Source organism: Sus scrofa, chromosome 4 (assembly GCF_054392235.1).
Source record: "Sus scrofa isolate SSC_HxYL_T2T_F1_AM1 chromosome 4, Sscrofa_HxYL_maternal_Yorkshire_Landrace_v2.0, whole genome shotgun sequence".
NCBI lineage: Eukaryota > Metazoa > Chordata > Mammalia > Artiodactyla > Suidae > Sus > Sus scrofa.
Window position 1 is genome coordinate 36,413,858 of NC_139386.1, and position 19,637 is coordinate 36,433,494.

Consider the following 19,637-nt stretch of genomic DNA (forward strand, 5'->3'; position numbering starts at 1 on the left):
CAGGCGTGGCTTATTCTCCCTAGAAACTGGTCCCTAAAGAATTTCTGAGGAGAAAGGAAAATCATGGACTTGGAGAAGAGACTTGTGGTTGCCTGATGGGAGGGGGAGGGAGTGGGAGGGATCGGGAGCTTGGGCTTATCAGACACAACTTAGAATAGATTTACAAGGAGATCCTGCTGAGTAGCATTGAGAACTTTGTCTAGATACTCATGTTGCAACAGAAGAAAGGGTGGGGGAAAAATATAATTGTAATGTATACATGTAAGGATAACCTGACCCCCTTGCTGTACAGTGGGAAAAAAAAAAAAAGAATTTCTGAGGTGCTCTAATCCTTCATAATGGCATCTAGGGAGGAGAGAAAGAGATGATGTATATCTACTGCTTCTGGGTCCCAATCAAGGGAAGGTCAAAACAAAAATGATGAGTAGGACAAGTGAAAGGGCAGTTATTAAACATGGATGTTGCAACAGTCAACAACTTGGAGACAGGCTCTATTCAAAAATCAATTGCAGTTCCCGTTGTGGCTCAGTGGAAATGAATCTGACTAGGAACCATGTTGCGGGTTCGATCCCTGGCCTTGCTCCGTGGGTTAAGGATCCGGCGTTGCCGTGAGCTATGGTGTAGGTTGCAGACACGGCTTGGATCTTGCGTTGCTGTGGCTCTGGTGTAGGGCGGCAGCTACAGCTCCAATTCGAGCCCTAGCCTGGGAACCTCCGTATGCTGCGAGTGTGGCCCCCCCAAAAAGACAAAAAAACAAAACAAAAAAAAAATCAATTAATCATAGGGTTGATTCCCAGACTTTGCTTCACAATAGCTGGTGAAGCATCGTGCTGTCTAGAAGCAGGAGGCCAGAAACTATACCTTCTTACGCTCAGAAGGAAAGCGGAACTACTTCTCACCTAAGTACCACATTAAGGAAGAGAATAAGAAAACTGCACTCAGAGCTTATTGTCATGTATTGACTGGACACACACCACAGGGGTTAAACCTAAGATGTTTCGGTAACTGAATTAATATCCATTCTGTACATAAGTATGAGTCTTTTGCAATTAACTATGCGTTGTTTGTATCACAGATGTTCTTTTTTTCTTTTTCTAACCTCATCTCTTCTTTTCCCCTTCTGACAAAAGTGTCAAAGTTAAAGTAGGTAACGTGCAGTCTGGGGATCACAATGAACATAGACTGAGAACTTAGGCAGTGAATTCACTGAAGAAAAATCCTAAAACCTTACTGCCCTATGGCAAACTTCCTTACCTGGGACTTAAAAGAAAATCCTATTAGATGATTAATGAAACAAAAAACACAGAAAGTAACTGACTCCATTTGTTTTTTTTTAACGGACCTTGTGAGCCTGGAGGGATGTAAAACACATTTTTCAGGTTTTTCAAAAATAAAATCAGGAGTTCTCCTGTGGCTCAGTAGGTTAAGGATCTGGTGTTGTCACTGCAGTGGCTCGCGTCAGTGCTGTGGCATGGGATCAGTTCCTGACTCGGGAACCTCGGCAAGCCATAGGCATGGTCACACACACAAAAAATCATTTTGACGTCTTCCCTCGTTTTGTTTGCCTTAAAAACAAATGCATAGGCTAAGAGCAATTTGCCTTACTTATCCACCTTTTTTCCCCCTATAAAGATGTCAAAAGTTTTCTTTCTTGTTAGTCAAAAGCATAAGGTCAAAAGATGTTTTAGTTCAGTTGGGTCTGCGGAAAATAATTATCAGAGTTGAATAGCCTTGGACTTTACCCAGACTTTGGCATCACAATTTTTGTAAAAGTGAAAATGAAACCATAGGATCAGTGTTTTGAGAGGACGAGAGTGGAATTGAGGCCGGTTCTGATAACGTTCACTTCCTGGAGTCTATGTCAAGACTAAGGCGACGTGCTTTTCTTCTGTTTGAATGATCACCAGGAGTTTGATTTGAGACTAAGATCCCTCTAAGCCTAAAATGTCAGTTCATTTTGAGCCCCTGGGGTGAGCTAAGCGCCATTCTAGGGTTGACGCAGATGCTTTTGCTGGAATCTTCTAAACTGCTCATTATCGGATGAAGAAGACATCCCAGAGCCTTCTGGGATCACTGTGAGCCCTTCTGTAGCTTTCCTTTGCCCAGATGTTACAAATCCTGAACAAGTGTGGTCTCCAAGGCGTGGGGATATTAAAGGCTTAGAAAGAAAAGCAAAGACCGGAAAAGAAAAGAAAAAGGCAAAGCCAGCCTGGACTTCCCCATGTGTTCCCCTTTTGCCTTTCCTCGCCCATTTCTGAGAAAATGTATAAGCCTATTGACTCTCTGAGTTTCCAGTGCTTGTTCTGACATATAAAAGAAATGATCAGAGTTCCCATTGTGGCTCAGCAGGTTAAGGACCTGATGTTGTCTCCTTGAGGATGCAGGTTCGAGCCCTGGTTCATGGTATGCTGTGGCTGTGGCATAGGCCTCAGCTGCAGCTATGATTCAACCCCTCGCCCAGGAACTTCCATATGCTACAGGTGTGGTCGTAAAAAGCAAAAACAAAACAAACGCATATTGTGGACATCATCATTTCTTAGGCACTTTGAAGAGTTTTTATTTGCATTTTTGATGACATGCAGCAGTGCTCAATGGGCAATCATTTCTTTTTTCTTTTTTTTTGGTCTTTTTGCCATTTCTCGGGCCGCTCCCGCAGCATATGGAGATTCCCAGGCTAGGGATCGAATCAGAGCCATAGCCGCTGGCCTACGCCAGAGACACAGCAACGCCGGATCTGAGCCGTGTCTGCGAACTCGCGTCTGCAACCTACACCACAGCTCGTGTCAACGCCGGATCCTTAACCCACAGAGCAAGGCCAGGGATGGAACCCGCAACCTCATGGTTCCTAGTCGGATTTATTAACCACTGCTCCACGATGGGAACTCCTGGGCAGTCATTTCTTAGGTGGTTTGGAATCCAGGTTCTCATGTTGCCCTACACCCCAACTAAGATGATCTATTACATACTTAATAGCTCATTTCTCATTCCTCAATGGTCTGTTTGTTTTTCTTTTGATTTTCATTACTCAGTGATTTTGAGATCTGGTGGTCACAGGCATAACTTCTCAACAAAGAGCCCTGTAACCCAGATGCTCAGAGATTGCAGAATCAAGGTAGTCTGATTAATTTCTGGTGACGGTACACGGGCTACTGGAAGACGCTCAGCCTCAGAGAGGAACTCAGAAATGATGCGTAAGATTGGTCTACCATTTTCTGGAAATATATTATAGCGTGGTTAAGTACCACAAAGGATGAGAGGCATGAGAGTGGTGTGGAAGATGACACCTCTGACTTGCTGAGCTTGTTTCTGCTTCGAGCTGGTGATGAGACTTCGGGCAGTTTACCTTCCTCTGTGGCCCTTAGTTTTCTCATCTGCAAGATCAGTTGTAAGAGCCTATGTGTGTGCTGGATTTTTTCTTTTTCTTTTCGGTCAACTTAGTTAAGTTGGAAATTTCATTTCCCAGTATTCCCTGTCTTGTATGGTTCCAGTTTAACATTAGCACGAAGAGGACGTTACAGGAGAATTGGGAGACAGAATAAAGTAGTGGCTATTACCTTCTGATAGTCTATTTTTTTAATTTATTTTTTTAAGGGCTGCCCCTGCGGCATATGGAGGTTCCCAGGCTAGGAGGTCGAATCAGAGCTGCTGCAGCTGCTGGCCTACACCACAGCCACAGCAATGCCTAGATCTGAATCACATCTGCCACCTACACCACAGCTCACGGCAACGCAGGATCCTTAACCCACTGAGCGAGGCCAGGGATCGAACCCACATCCTCATGGATACTAGTCGGGTTCTTAACCTGCTGAGTCACAAATGGAATTCCCTGACGGTCTTTTAATAATCAGATTCAGTGACATGGAAAGGCCAGTTTCTGGCAGTTCCCAGCTTGTCCTTGTCCCCCCTCCACTCCATATCCAGCTCTTCTTTTGCCTGCTGGCCCCACTGACCCAGATAGTGGTGGGGGACTCACAGAGCAGAAGCTGCCTACACAGAGGCAACAGATTCTCAAGATCCCCTTTGTGATCCCCTTTCAGTGGGACCCAGGTCCTGCTTGGCTTCCCAGAATCCTCAGGCAGACTAGTTTGTGACTTTACCTGAGCCTCCAACCCCTCCTTGCAAACTTCCACTTCCTGGACTCCTCCCACAATTGTGTGAGCTGGAATACCTGCCATAAATCCATTATCCCATCACACAGCAGCAGTTCTGCTTCTCTGACTGAACCCACATCTCACCAATCACATTTAAAGGCTTTCAAAGCAATGCATTTGCTTACACCTTTGCAAAAGGTATTCCCTCGTTAAGTAAGGGTGGGTTACTTTACCTTTGGAAGGGAAGGTGAACTGGGGCTAGGCACTTTACACGTTCCCATCACATACATCATGTCATCTAATGCATGTGTGAATATCTGTGCGGTTCTGTCCCATGTGGGTAAGTGAACAACAAACTGGGCTTTCAGGGAGCAGCCGAGCTCTTATTCCCAGTAGTCTAGCTGTTGTCTTAGTAACTCCAGAAATTCAAGAAGACCTAAGATCTTTACTTTGCAATTAACCAAGGAAGAGAGGTCCCTTTCTGAAAGATGCTCTTGAATACTTCATTTCTAATGGTGCTGGTTGCTGGAGGAAAATATTCTCCTAGCTTTCATTTTTTTTTTCCTTTAAGTTTTCCAAATGCAATGCTTGGCACACATACACACTCCCCCCACCCCCTGCCCCCGGTGGTTTAAATGTTTAGACTGTTGGAGAACTTAAATGCATCTAACTCTGGTGTAGATAAATACATGCTACTAGTCTCTAATCCTGTGAGTTGCTCGCTCAATGGTTATGCTTTGAGAACTCTCAGTATTGTTAAAAACCAGATTCTCGCTAGTCTGACTTGAGGGGTTGGAGCTGGGGAAGTCACCCTTTCCAGGAGCATGTCTCCCTCTGATGGTCATTCGTTAGTAGTGAAAAACCCAGAATGCCTTCTGGAAAATAAGTAGAGCTCAAAACCAAAAAAAAGTCTTTTCTTTTGTAGATACGGTGTTTTTGTTTTTGTTGTTTTTTAAACACCTCTCCAGGCCAACACATCTCTTTTCTACAGAGACAACTGGTTACCCTGGGACGGTTGCTAGATCAGTCTCTCTTCTGATAAACATTCAATTACAAAGTTTGCTTTTTATGTTTTTACTTCTTAAAAAATTTTAGATATAGTTGATGTACAGCATAAGTTACAAGTGTACAACATAGGGATCCACAATATTTAAAGGTTATTTATAGTTATTATAAAATATTGGCTATCTTCCCTGAGTTGTACAATATATCCTTGTGGCTTATTTTAATAATGCTTTAATAGCCTTTTCAGCATTTTCTAAGACTGAATAGGGATGTATAATCAATATGGCCAAACCCTTTTTTTTTTTTTTTTTGTATTTTGTCTTTCTAGGGCCACATCTGAGGCATATGGAGGTTCCCAGGCTAGCGGTCGAATCAGAGGTATCAGAGCTGTACCTGCCAGCCACAGCCACAGCCACAGCCACAGCAACTTGGGATCCGAGCCGAGTCTGCAACCTACACCCCAGCTCATGGCAACACCAGATCCCCAACCCACTGAGTGAGGCCAGGGATTAAACCTTCGTGCTCATGGATGCTAGTCAGATTCATTTCCACTGAGCCACAGCGGGAACTCCCCAAACCCCTTCTTTTCTCTAAACAGAAGAAAACCTCGTAAGAGAAAATCCTACCCCAGGCAAATATTTTCTGTCATCCTTTGATTCTTACTCCCGTGGTTGTATCAGACACAGTGGCTCTCATCCCTGGCTACATGTTAGAATTCTTTGACCAGCTTTTTAAAAAATATGGATTTGGGGCCATACTTCCAAACAGTTCTGACTTGGTCTTGGCTAGGGTGTTGGTATTTTTAAGCTCCTGTGGTGACTGTAATTTGCTGCCAGGGCTGACAACTGCTAGGCTAATAATCTTTAAAAAAATTTTTTTTCTTTTTATGGCCGCACCTGTGCCACATGGAAGTTCCCAGGCTAGGGGTCAAACTGGAGCTGCAGCTGCCAGCCTACACCACAGCCACAGCGATGCTGGATCTGAGCCACATCTGTGACCTGTGCCACAGCTTGTGGCAATGCCAGATCCTGAACCCACTGCTCGAGGCCAGGGATTGAACCCGAATCCTCACAGAGACAACATCCGGTCCTTAACCTGCTGAGCCACAACAGGAACTCCTAAGCTAATATTCCTTAGTACCCATTATGTGCCATTCACTGTCGTAGTGCTAAGGATATGATGGCAGAGACACAACTCAGCCACATTGACCTTGTGACATCACCATTCCCAGGCCTCACGTACTGTCCCCTCTGTCTGAAAAACTCCCCTTGTTCCTTGTATAATTAAACCCTCATCCTTTGCATCTCAGTTAAATATCACTTATTCAACGGTATCATTGCCCTTCCATCTAAATTAGGTTCTGTTCTATTTGTCCTCATATAACATCTCTCCTCTTTTCCTTCATGACGCTTATCCCAGTTGTAATTACATATATTCCTGTTGGAACTCTCATAATCATAACTCAGGACCGAACAGATTTTGGTAATGAGGAAGAAAAGGTAGATTTACTTGAAGGAAATGGAGTTGTAGCTTCACGGCCCTTGTGGTGGGCTGAATAACATACCCCCAAAGGTGCCCACATCCTAATCCCCAGAATCTGTGACTGTGTTACCTTCCATGGTTAAAAGGACTTTGCAGATGTCATTAAAGATCCGGAAATGGAGGGATTGTTCTGGATTATCAGGGTGTGCCCAGCATAATCCAAGTGTCCTTATAAAGAGGCGGGAGGGTCAAAGTTAGAGCAGATGCAGAGTTCCCATCGTGGCTCAGTGGTTAACGAATCCGACTAGGAACCATGAGGTGGTAGGTTCGATCCCTGGCCTTGCTCAGTGGGTTAAGGATCCGGCGTTGTTGCCGTAGGCTGTGGTGTAGGTCACAGATGAGGCTTGGATCCCTAGTTGCTGTGGCTGTGGTGTAGGCCGGTGGCTACAGCTCCGATTGGACCCCTAGCCTGGGAACCTCCATATGCCGCAGGTGCGGCCCTAGAAAAGACAAAAAAAAAAAAAAAAAAAAAGAGCAGATGCAAGGTTGGAAGCAGAGGTCAGAGAGAAGAAAGGATGCTACACTGCTGATTTTGAATGTGGAGGAAGGGGTCATGAGCTAAGTAAGGACTATAGGTGGCCTCTAGAAGTGAGAGAAGACAAGGTAACATTCTCCTTAGAGCCTGCAGAAGGAATGCAGCATGGCCAACATTTAACAGTCTCTACTTTTTTTTTTAGGGGCGCATGCTGCATATGGAAGTTCCCAGGCTAGGGGTCGAATCAGAGCTACAGCTGCCAGCCTACACCACAGCCACAGGAATGCTAGATCCGCACTGTGTCTGCACCCTACACCACAGTTCATGGCAACGCCAACTCCTTAACCCACTGAGCAAGGTCAGGGATCGAACCCGAAACCTCATGGATCCTAGTCGGGTTCATTAACCACCAAGCCATGACAGGAATTCCCTCTACATCTTTTTAACTCAAACAAAAGCAGTAATTTATGAAGATGGAGAGATTCATTTGAATAGATGTAATGAATAGGCTCTTGGAGTGTTTGATAAATCAATTAAGGAAAAGTAGAGAATTTATAAACACACTGGGAGAAAGTTGGAATCCTTTGCTGATTTGACACAACTTATAGGCATCAATGAAGATATAAACTCAACATACAAAACCTCAGGGAGTATCTCAATGGCAAATTGGTTAATAAATGTCATCAATTCAGAAAGTATTTAATATTTATGATTAGTTGCTGCATGAGAAAATGTGAAATGCCTGAAATCTTATATGAAAGAGGTTTAATAGAGGTTTTCTCAAATTTGACAATAATCCCTAACATTTACATGGCATTGCCAGGAACAAACTGTTAGGCTGAGTAACAGCCCTTGAAAGATGGACATGAGACCCCCTGGAGGGTGGCTTGGCTGGGAGAGGATACTAGAATTCAGGGGAGGGAGGATCACTGAACATGGCAAGCCTTGGCTGTAGGACTGAACTTGGTAAACTTAAAAGTAAATGAACTTCCCACCACCCACCACATTTTTAGTTTTGGCCGGACACATGTTGGATTTCATCTGGGAATCCTAAAAAGTGGGATGTTTAAGCATTCAAAGCCATTTTGAAAAAAAACTCAGGGTCATATTTTAGAATGACAGCAGCCAGTCATTGGGTGCGTTTTTAGAGACGACTTACCTAAATAATACATCAATTGGGTGCGTTTTTAGAGACGACTTACCTAAATGTCAGCAATTATTAATTGATGCCTACAGCTGTAGGTAAAACTGTCCTTGCCTTTGAAGCCTTCTTTTAGCTGAGAGGTGAAAGACTTCTTTAGAAAAGGACGTGAAAAGTGCAAAATGCTCCTGGACTCAGATCGACGAAACCTTTTTCGGTTCTCTTTCTCTTCTTCCCCTGCCGCAGTTTTGATACTTCGCCTAGTTCAAAGTGGACTCACCTAGTCTTTGAGTCAAAGCGGGCCTAGCCGCCCTGCGGGCCGCCCGCCTCCAGGGGGCGCGCCGGCTGCGGCGGAGCACAGCCGCTCTGGCCCAGCAGGGCGCCCCTCTCGTCTCAGTGGCCGACCCCTCCCCTCCGCCCGCCGCTGCCGTCGCCGCCGCCGCTGCCGCCTCCGCAGTCGCCGCGGGGAAGGTGTCGCTGTCGCTGGTGCTTGGCAACTCCAAGGTACCTGGGCCGTGGCGAAAGCCACTGACATCTCCCCTGCCGTTTGGCCGAGGGCCCTGAGGGGCGAGGGCGCCCTCGGGGAGCCAGGCCGGTCGTGGCGCGACGGGTGGCTTTCTCGCGGGGCTGTGCTGATCCCGAGGGCTGGGAAGGGCCTGCGAGGGTTCTGGGGGCTTGTGGGTAAAGGCTCCGCTGTCAGCCGCGGCTGGCGGGCGTGCGTGCTCGCGGGGCATCGGGAGGTCAGGGGTGCGAGCAGAAGACTCGGGCGGCTGTCACGGCGTCGGGCCCAAAAAGGTGCGTTGTCTCCGCGTTGGCACGGACAGTACGTGGCCGATGACGAGGAACCTGCAGTCTAGTCATACACAGAAGCTGCTGAGATGCAAGTGACCTGTCCCTTTGTCACAAGGCCCTGGGTGCCTGGGTTCAAAGATAGCATTGCTTCTTATTAACAGGTTGTCTTCCAGTAGGGCTCTGCCTCGAGAAAAATATTTATTTAAAATAAATACATATGTATTTTAAAAATAAATGCAAATGTATTTATTTTAGTGTTCAGACTTGGCTACAGAATGTAAGGAGATGAAAAGTACACCATTAAATAGTAACACTTCTCACTCTTTAAAAAATGACAGTGGTACCAAGGGGCTTCTCGCTTAAAGAGTTGTCATATGACTGGTTGTAGGAATTGTAATAGCTCTCTTCTTCAGTGCTTACTGTATGTCATTGTGCTGAGTGCCTTAAAATCTAATATCCTGGTATAATCCTTAGCAACACTAGGAAGTACCGCCATTTCCATTTTACAGAGAGGGAAACTGAGACACAGAGCATCTGACTTGTCCGTGGTCGGACAACTAGAAAAAGGTGAACGGGGGTTTGAACCTCATCTCCCTTACTCCACTGTTCCTGCTTGTTATCTGTCCAAACGTGTTCCATAAGAGTTATATTGGTTTATTAATTTGACTTGTAGCTTGAATTCATTTCTCTTGGCTTAATTTTCATGGCTAAACACAAGAGTCCTATACCAACTCCTTTATAGTTTAAAAAATGAGTGTAATGAGAAAAATGGGAGTGCCATTTTGGCTCAACGGGTTGAGAACCTGACAGAGTCCATGAAAATGTGGGTTTGATCCCTAGCCTCGCTTAGTGGCTTAAGGATCTGAGGTTGCACGAGCTTCAGTGTAGGTCGCAGGTGAGGCAGGGGTGTGGCTCGGATCCCGCGTTGCTGTAGCTGTGGTGTAGGCTGGCAGCTCAGATTCAACCCCTAGCCTGGGAACTTCCATATGCTGCAGGTGTGGCCCTAAAAAGAAGAATGTTTGCTCATTAAGGATAATAGTGATAATGAAGTTAAGCATGGACTGGCCCTCACCATTCTGATACAGTTTGATTCAGAGGTGGGTTTATCTGGTTATTAATGTGCTTCATTACTTTTCCTTATTTGCATTTTGACACAATTTTAATGAGTTCACTTTGTCTTTGCAATGTTATGACAGTAGTGCTGAAGGGAAACAAATTTTTCAATGACAGTTACTATTTTTGAGGATGTAGGAAAAGCATTGGAAAGACTGAGGAGGAGTTAAGAGGTTTTTGACCTGTAATTTAGAGCAAGTTGTGTTCCTTGCTATGTGGAAGAGAAAGAATTTCCAGTTTCTATCAGTGTTAGAAGGGAAGTGGTATTTCCCATTGTGGAAAGAAGTTAGGTACTATAGTGTCCTGAGTCAGCCTTATGGGGATTTAAGAGCTTGTGTATTTTGCATTCCTGTAGCAAATATGTGTTGAGTGCTTCCAGGGCCAAGCCCTGTTCTAAGCACTGGGGATGCAAGAGGAACAAAACAGAATTTTCCTTTCCTGAGATAACATTCCCCTGGAGGAAAGTGAGAATGGGGACAATACACAAAATAGATTTTAAAAATCAAAATATATCTAGTCAGATGGCAGCCGTTGCTAACAAGAAAAATAAAGCATGAAGGGGGATAGGGAGTGCAGGAGAAGGAGCAGAAGCAGTTTTAGAATAAGGAACAGCTTCGTGGAGAAGGCTCTTGAGCAAAACTTGAAGGAGGCGGGGACAGCCGTGCAGCTGTGTAGGGGTCAAGGGCACAAGCCCAGACATTATCAGGCTTGTCAGAGGACCACCAACGAAGCCGGTGGGTTTGAGCACAGTAAGGGAGGGTGGGTCGGGTCCGAGAGCTAACTGGGCCTGTTAAAGACTGGCTTTTTCTCTGAGTGTGGAGGAAAGTGGTTGGAAGGCTTTGAGCAGAGGAGAGGATCTGACTTAAACTGTGTAAAGGATCACTCTGGCAGCTGTGTTCAGAGTGGACCATGGGAACAAGGATGGAAGCAGGGAGCCCAGGTAGGAAGTTGGGTCGGTAAAGCAGATGAGCCATGATGAGGTTTAGGCCAGGTGGTAGCAATAGAGTAGTGAGAAGCAGTCGTGTTATAGGTATGGCTCATAGGATTTGCTGATGGATTGGATGTAGAGGGTGAGAGTGAAAGAGCAGATTGACTACAAGGCTTGTAGTCTGAGCTCTTGGAAGGATGGAGTTGCCCTTTGCTGACACGGGGAAGACTTGAAGATGGAGAGAGATGGGAAGGTGGGTAGAGCGGGAATCAGAAGTTCAGTCTTAGACATGCCAGGTTTGAGATGCCTGTTGAAGTGGGTTATATGAAGTTGGAGTTCAGTGGAAAAGTCCTGACTCGAAATAGAAATTTGGGAGTCATTAGCAAATAGATAGTATTTAAAGCCATGGGATCACATGAGATTTGGTCTAAACAAGTGAGAATTGAGTTCTGGGACTTACCATGTTCCGAGGTTGGAGAGTTTAAGACCTGCAAAGGAGACTGAGGGAGAAGAGCCTTTGCAGGTAGGAGTGTGCAGTGCTGGAAGTCAGGCGCAGAGAGTGTTTCCAGAAGGAGAAGGTGATCAACTGTCTCCTCCTGCTCATTTGACAAGTCAAGTGAGATGAGGTCTGTGAGGTGACCATTGGACTTAGCAATGTGAAGGTCGTTGCTAAGAGCACTTTAAGAAGAATGGGAGAGAAAATCTGATTGGTGTGGTTTAAAGAGAGACTAGGGGGAGAGGGATTGGAGTCTGCGAGTGTGGACAACTCTTTAGAGGAGAGTAAATCATCTCCACAGTAAATGATTTTATTTCCAGCTTCACCTATTTAGCAACTGGACTTAGATTATTTTGTCAGTGACTGTTGGAAATAAAATAACTAAACTACTACCAATGATAATAACGTATCGCTAACCTCCAAAACCAATATGTAGTGAAGCTTGTCCTTGTGACATAATGTATTTCAGGGCTTATAAAAGCGCTTGGGTGGAGGGTGTTCCTTTGTCACTTATCTTTGTTCTTACCTTAGGTTAAAATTAACTTAGAGGTGTACACACTGCCCTTAAAAGCAAATTCATGTGCAAAGGAATTAAAAGCCAGGATTTCTTTTGAAGTATGCTATCTTTTTATCTGAAGACATGAGCTTAGGTTCTTATTTCTGCTCTCAGTAAGTTAATGCCCAAATACAAAATAATCTACAAGGTAAACAGTACAGACCAGATTTACACTATCCTAACTGTGGGTATAAACCCTTGTCCTGTACGTTTACCTTGCAAGTATAGCCATCTGTTGTGTCGCAAAGATTTAAAGTGATTAAATAAAATATTTTGAAATTTAGGGTTATAGCTACTGATTTTTTTTAATCCATTAATTTTATATGGAAGGTGACAGGTTCTTCAGTCTACAGATTGAAATCTTTTTTTATTTTGGTGGAAGTACTTTCTTGTACTTGTTGTTTTGTTCTTTTTTTCCCCTCTGGGAATTATTCATGGGTTGGCTCTGCTCTCTAGTTGTGATAATCATTTCACACATCTTTTTAAGCTATTTTCTTTTGCAAAGTTTCTTAGGTTAGGCCTTTCCATCACTGATTTGATTTTCTGTAATATTTGTTCTCTTCCTTACTGCTTACAATTTTTATTTTAAATGTTTAAATGTTTTTAATCTAATTTTTAGTCTTTTTTTAAAAAATTCCAATCTTGTTACTGTACTTTTTTTTTCTGTGTCTTGAGTTAATTTTTTTGTATATTCCCAATCCACTTTTTTTGCATTTTTTTCTATTTCTTCTTGTAAATAGTCTTCAGTGGCATGCTTTTCTCTGTGTAGAGCTAATGAACCTCTTCTCTTATGGTGTAGAGTTTTTCACTAACTTTGTGTTGACTTTTTTGTATTATTCATCCTTTTAGAAATGGAAGACTTTTTGAGATCGTCACTAGACTATTGCAGCTGTCGTACCAAATTTGTTCAGTACCATTCTACTAAAGACTTTTTCTTACAGGCATTCTGTAAAGGGTTGTATTGTGTTGTTTGAAAAAGATTTACCTATTTAAAATTATTTTTGGTATTCTTGGAACTTGAGTTTGTGGTTATATCTTTGTAACAAAGTCCTTTTTTGCCAAATCAATATAGAGACAGAATGATTAACTTGAGCTGTATATATAAAAATAAAATCAGTAACAAAATAATAGCTAATTTACAAATTAAATAGATGCTTGTTTCTCTTTCCCTTCAGCTTCATTGAAATATTATTGACAGAGTTCCCATGGCGGCTCAGTAGTAGCGAATTCGACTAGTATCCATGAGGAAGCAGGTTCGATCCCCGACCTCACTCAGTGGGTTAAGGATCCGGCATTGCTGTGAGTTGTGGTGTAGGTTGCAGACATGGCTCAGATCCCTGATTACTCTGGCTGTGGTGTAGGCCAGCAGCTACAGCTTGGATTTGACCCCTAGCCTGGTAACTTCCATATGCCACAAGTGTGGCCCTAAAAAGCAAAAAAAAAAAAAACAAAAACAAAAATGAAAAGAAATATTATTGACAAAAATTGTAGTATATAGTTTATGCAGCATTTTTAAGAGATGTACAACATGATTTAATATTCTTACATATTGTAAAATGATTATCCCACTCAAGTTAATACCTCCATCACCTCACATAGTTAGCTTTGTGTGTGTGTTTGAGTATAATGAGAACACTTAAGATCTGCTCAGCAAATTTCAAGGATACTATAGAGTACTATTAACTGTGGTCACCACACTGGACATTAGCTATTCAGAACTTACTCATCTTATAACCAAAAGTTTGTACCCTTTGACCAACATCTTTCTGTTTTCCCCACCCCTTAGTCCCCAGCAACCACTGTTCTTTGGCCTGGTTCTATGAGTTTGACTTTTTAATATAATTTTAAAATTTATTTATTTATTTATTTATTTTCTCTCTCTCTCTCTCTTTTTTTTTTTTTTTTTTTTTTTTTTTGTCTTTTTAGGGCTGCACCTGTGGCATATGGAGGTTCCCAGGCTAGGGGTCCAATTGGAGCTGTAGCGGCTGACCTACTCCACAGCTCATGGCAGTGCCAAATCCTTAACCCACTGAGTGAGGCCAGGGATTGAACCTGCAATCTCATGGTTCCTAGTTGGATTTGTTTCCACTGTGCCACCACAGGAACTCTGAGTTTGACTTTTTTAGATTCCACATGTAAGTGAGATTATTCAGTTTTGTCTTTCTGTGTCTGGTTTATTTCACTTAGCATGATGTCTTCCGGATTCATTCATGTAGTTGCAAATGACAGGATTTCCTTCTTTATTATGGCTGGGTTATATTCCATTGTGTACACATACCACACTTTCTTTATCATTCATCTGTCAGTGGACACCTAGGTTATTTCAATATCATGGCTGTTGTGAATCATGCTGCCAGTGAATGAATGTGCAGGTATCTCCTCAAGATGATAATTTCATTTCCTTTGGATATGTACCCAGAGGATTCAAGAAAGAAAAACTTGTCCTTTTTTTTTTTTTTTTTTTTTTTTTTTTAAGTGCTGTTCAGTTTTTCTACACCTCTTTGTTCACTGGAGTTGTTAGCATTTCCTCCAAGGCAATGTTTAGAAACTGTAAATAATTTAACTTCTGACCTGTCAGCAATTAGTAGAGAAACAAAGCAATTCTACGCTTAAAGTATGTTCAATAAGCAGGAGACATACATCCATCTGATAAAAAATAGACAATTTGTTTGCCCCCAGCTCCCGCCGGTCATATGGCCATAAACACACATATGCCAAAGAAATGCTAATATTTTTGTGTATTCAATAAGCCATCCAATAAGTGACACTTTTGACAAGTTTCTGAATACAGTCTATTAAAAGTTATGTGCACATTTTTCCTTAGAGATGGCACAAGCTCAGTCAGAAACAGATGCAAGAATGCCCACATTAGGTTTTTATGAGATTAGATATTCTGCTGCATTTTACTTTTTAAGCTAAGTGTATTAAAACTAGCCAAATAACCTATATTTTCTCTTAACACATTATGGTGTCTTTTTTTTCCTTTAGCCTAAGTTAAATTTTTAAAAAAACATCCTGTGTGTGACATCATCAGAACAGGTTATCTAGGCATTCTAACTTTGGCGGCATTTTTAGTTCTTTTGTTTTTGTTTTTTGTCTTTTTTTAGGGCCGCACCCAAGGCATATGAAGGTTCCTGGGCTAGGGGTCGAATCAGAGCTGTAGCCTCTGGCCTACACCACAGCTCACGGAAATGTTGGATCCTTAACCCACTGAGTGAGGACAGGGATGGAACCTACGTCCTCAGTGATGCTAGTCAGATTCATTTCTGCTGAGCCATGACCGAAACTTCCTTATTTAGTTCTAATAGCAGTTTTTTCCAAGAGCCAAATGTCACTTCTTTCATTTAATTCTCTTTCTGGCCCTTGCCCATTTGGAACTGTGTTTTGCCTGTTAGTTGTTGTCTTAAAAACAAAACAAAAAACTGGTATTGTCTGTAAGAGTTTTCCCACAGTGAACTTATTTTTGTCTCATTGATTCAGAGTATCCATTGAACATGTTCAGATTATCTCCTTGGTGAGTTCCTATAATTTACCTAGCTTTCAGTTTGCTTCCAATGTCCTGTGTTATTTGTTCCACTTAAACCTGGGATTTCTTAGACCTTAATTCAGCTCCTTCTTGAAGAGAGATATAATTAGACCCCACCCTTCCTTTGACTTTTGTCTTTTTCTGAAACATGTAACACAGGCAGTATTTTTTTCCCTTCTTAGAAAGCAGTGGGGAGTTCCCTCTGTGGTGTGTCGGAAATGAACCTGACTGGTATTCATGAGGATGTAAGTTCGATCCCTAGCCTTGCTCAGTGGGTTGGGGATCTGGCACTGTCATGAACTGCAGTGTAAGTCGCATACGCGACTCAGATCCTGAGTTGCTGTGGCTGTGGTGGAGGCCGGCAGCTGTAGCTCTAATTCGACCCCTAGCCTGGGAACTTCCATATGCTGAGAGTGCTGCACTAAAAAGCGAAAAAAAAAAAAAAAAAAAAAAAGAAGAAAAGAAAAAGCAGTGGCAGAAGCATACAGTGGTAGGAATCAAGTGGTAATGACTACTTTAGATTCTGTGTCATTAAAGATTTGGCTCCAAGTAACAGAAAACCTAATTTAAACTGTCAGTAAGAAAGGGACTTAATTGATGCCTGTGTTTGGAAAGTCCAGAGTTCATATGAGCTTCACGTGAGGTTTAATCAAGGCTAGGCTCTGTTTCTCTGTCTTCCTTACCCTGTGTGCTTCCCTTCTTTCATTCTCTCTCTCTCTCCTTCCCCCACCCCTCTGTCTCTCTTTTTCTCTGTCCCTTCTAATATTTATCAAAATGAATGACTGAAGCAATTTTAGATGTCATGTTTACACCTTATTTTCAGAAAAAGAATATTTCACTTTAGCGTTCCAAATAAAGGGTCTTATTGGACTGAAATATGTCTACCTTTAAATAGACCACTACAGCTAGAGTAATGTACTATGTTACATGGCTTAAAATAATCAGAGCCGATCCCTTTAAAATGTACAGATAGGCAAGAGTAATAGTGATGGGTACTGGTGGGACAGAAGATCCGAATGGGGAGTTCCTGTTGTGGCTCAGTAAGTTAAGGACCTGATGTCTCTCTGAGGATGAGGGTTTGATCCTCGGCCTCACTCAGTGGGTTAAGGATCCAGTGTTGCCGTGGCTGTGGCATAGGCCTCTGGTGCAGCTCCGATTTGACCCCTGGCTGGGGAACTTCCATGTGCCGTAGGTGGGGCTGTAAAAAGAAAAAGTAGGAATGGTAGGAAACTAGTTGTGTCCATTACAGTGGCACTGAACCTTCAAGGGAATGAAAAACACATCGTTGGTTTTGGGTCAAAATAGTACATTAGGTTCATGTTTTTAGCATTTGGCAATAACTGATAAAATATAAAAAGTGAAAAGCCAAAAAGAAGTAGTCAGAACAGTAAATTAAATATCTGTCTAGAATAGAAGCACAAAATGGTGAGAGGAGCTGTAGCTGTTCTGGAAGTGGGCAGCCAAGAATTTGATTCCTGCTGGGTAATGAGGATTAAAAGTACTGCACACAAGACCAAAGACTGGAGTAAGCTTATGGCTTAAAGTCGAGGCATTGAGTAGAGATGAAGCATAAAAGGAGGCCAAATAAAACTGCTCAGGAAAAAAAGCTGGACCTTAAAAGCAAGGTGAGAGGGCACAGTCTCGCAGCCAGAAACTGAACCAAACTTTGGCTTAGTGACTCGATGTATAATAGCCCTGCTGTCGCCAAGAGACAAGAACCTTTTATACCTTATATAAGACCTTGTATCTTTTATAAAACCTGGTTTTGAACTTCATTGTCAGGTGGCCAGTCAGTTGCAGTTGTGTGGGGGAGTAATCATGGGGGAGGAGGAATGGAGAACAAAAACAAGCAAATAAATTCTCCCAAAATAAGCTAGTGGCAAAACTTCCAAAGTAAATGAAAAAGACCCAGTGCTAAGGACATTCCATTCAACAATATCAACATTGCAACACAAATTCACCCTTGATGTAAGAAATTTTAGGAAACCATCCAACAGAGATTTTCCTCTCTTTTTTTTAAAAATTGAAGTGTAGTTGTATACAGTATTAGTTTCAGGTATACAGCATAGTGATTCAGTATTTTTGCAGATTATACTCCTTTATAGGTTATTACAGGTAATGGCTATGATTCCCTCTACTATACAGTATATCCTTGTTGTTCCAGCAAAGACTTTTAATTATCATTATGCTCAAATAGAGAAAGGACTTGGATTCATGAAAAAAAAATCACAGTAAATTATGAAACAAAAGCAATAAGAGCAGATGGATATGAAGATAAAATTAGAACTCTTAGAAATGAAAAGTACAGTTGTTTTTTTTTTTTAATGTATGGTAAACATTTAGGCTCAGTCCAGCCAGAGGAGATAAGTAGATTAGAAGATAGTGCTCAGAACTGTACCTAGAAGTAGCACAGAATAGTTTGATGTTTTTTGTTTGTTTTTAAGAAAATAAATTGAGTTTCCAACAAACATGATTGAGAGGTAATGTTTGAAGTGATAATAAGAATTCTCCAGGGAGTTCCGCAGTGGTGCAGTGGTTAACGAATCCAACTAGGAACCATGAGGTTGCAGGTTTGGTCCCTGCCCTTGCTCAGTGGGTTAACGATCTGGTGTTGCCATGAGCTGTGGTGTAGGTCGCAGATGTGGCTCGGATCCCACGTTGCTGTGGCTCTGGTGTAGGCTGCCAGCTATAGCTCTGATTAGACCCCTAACCTGGGAACCTCCCATATGCTGCAGGAGCGGCCCAAGAAATGGCAAAAAGACAAAAAAAAAAAAAAGGAATTCTCCAGAATTCAAGAAAGAGATGGTCCTTAGATTAAAATACACTCTGAGTCCCAAGCAGAATAAATCGGTCCTCCTAAATAGATTCCAGTGACACAGGTAGAACATGAAAGATAAAGTGAAAAATTTTAAACCAAAGAAAAAGAAAGAAACATTCCTTACACAACAGTAGCACTGAAGTGGACAACTCCTAGCACAAATAGATGCCAGGCAGCTGTGGAGTGAAAGCCTCAAAGTGCTGAGGAAAAGTAACTGCCAGCTGCAACCTTGTAATCACATCGTTCAAGAATAAAGTCAAAGTAAAGCCGCATTCAAGTTTCCAAAGACAAAGAGTTTACTACTCACTGTTCCTTACTAAAAGAACTAAAGGATAAACTTAAACTCAAAAAGTGAATCTATAGTGGAGGTGGGTTTTTTTTTTTCCCTCAAAGAGTGGTCTGATTGACAAAATGTTGATAAATTTAGTTAAGCATTCTTTTCAAACTTGGGTTTTTTTTTTTTTTTTTAAGGTACAATTAAGTTCTAGACAACAGTTATGAAATAGAATGTTCTACAGTGGTTATAGTGGGCGCAGAATAAAATTTCTGGATAATTTTAGACATTAAGAAAAATTATTAGCATGTTATGTCAAAAATTTTTAAATAACCAGTTAAAGCAAATAAATATGATCAATGGTTTCTAAATCAATGGGAGTAAGGAGAATAGAAAAAAAATGTGATAATGCAAGAGATGGTAGAAAAGAAGCAAAAAAGAAAAAAAACACACACACACACACACAGAATAAGATGGTGGAAATAAGTCCAAACAGGTCAGAAATCACATAAAATGTAAATAGGTTAAATTCACCTATGGGAAAAAAATTCTTCAGAACAGTTAGAAAACCATCTAGTTTCCCACTGTTCATAAAATACACAAAACTATAAAAGAAAACTATATAAAAGGGTTAAAATAGAAAAGTAACCACCCAAATTATAACCATAGAAAGCTACTGTAATAATGTTAAAGTCATTAATGTCAAATATTAAGACAAGAAGTAGTAAGAGGAATAAAGAAGCACACTGATAAACAGTCCTCCAAGAAAATAGAGCAATTGTGACCCGCACGTACCTAAACGTAGTCTCTAAACATAACCCATGTTTGATGGAATTGCAGAATTAATAAATCCATAATCGTGGTGAAAGATTTTAACACT

General features: G+C 41.9%; 2 protein-coding genes across 5 annotated transcripts in view; both read left to right on the plus strand.

The window, feature by feature from the left end:
* RNF19A (ring finger protein 19A, RBR E3 ubiquitin protein ligase) overlaps positions 1 to 19,637 on the plus strand; it is a 1,069,816-nt gene that overhangs the window by 735,773 nt on the left and 314,406 nt on the right. The window lies entirely within an intron of this gene.
* The window catches only part of ANKRD46 (ankyrin repeat domain 46), a 44,945-nt gene continuing 33,973 nt past the window's right edge, over positions 8,666 to 19,637 (plus strand). Inside the window, exon 1 of one of the 4 annotated variants that reach the window (NM_001243356.1) lies at positions 8,666 to 8,758. The gene's annotated coding sequence lies outside the window, so the exon portion shown is untranslated. Of the gene's footprint in view, positions 9,050 to 19,637 lie in introns of all 4 variants that reach the window. The other 3 variants (XM_005662942.4, XM_013996571.3, XM_085020350.1) reach the window with 3 other exon arrangements.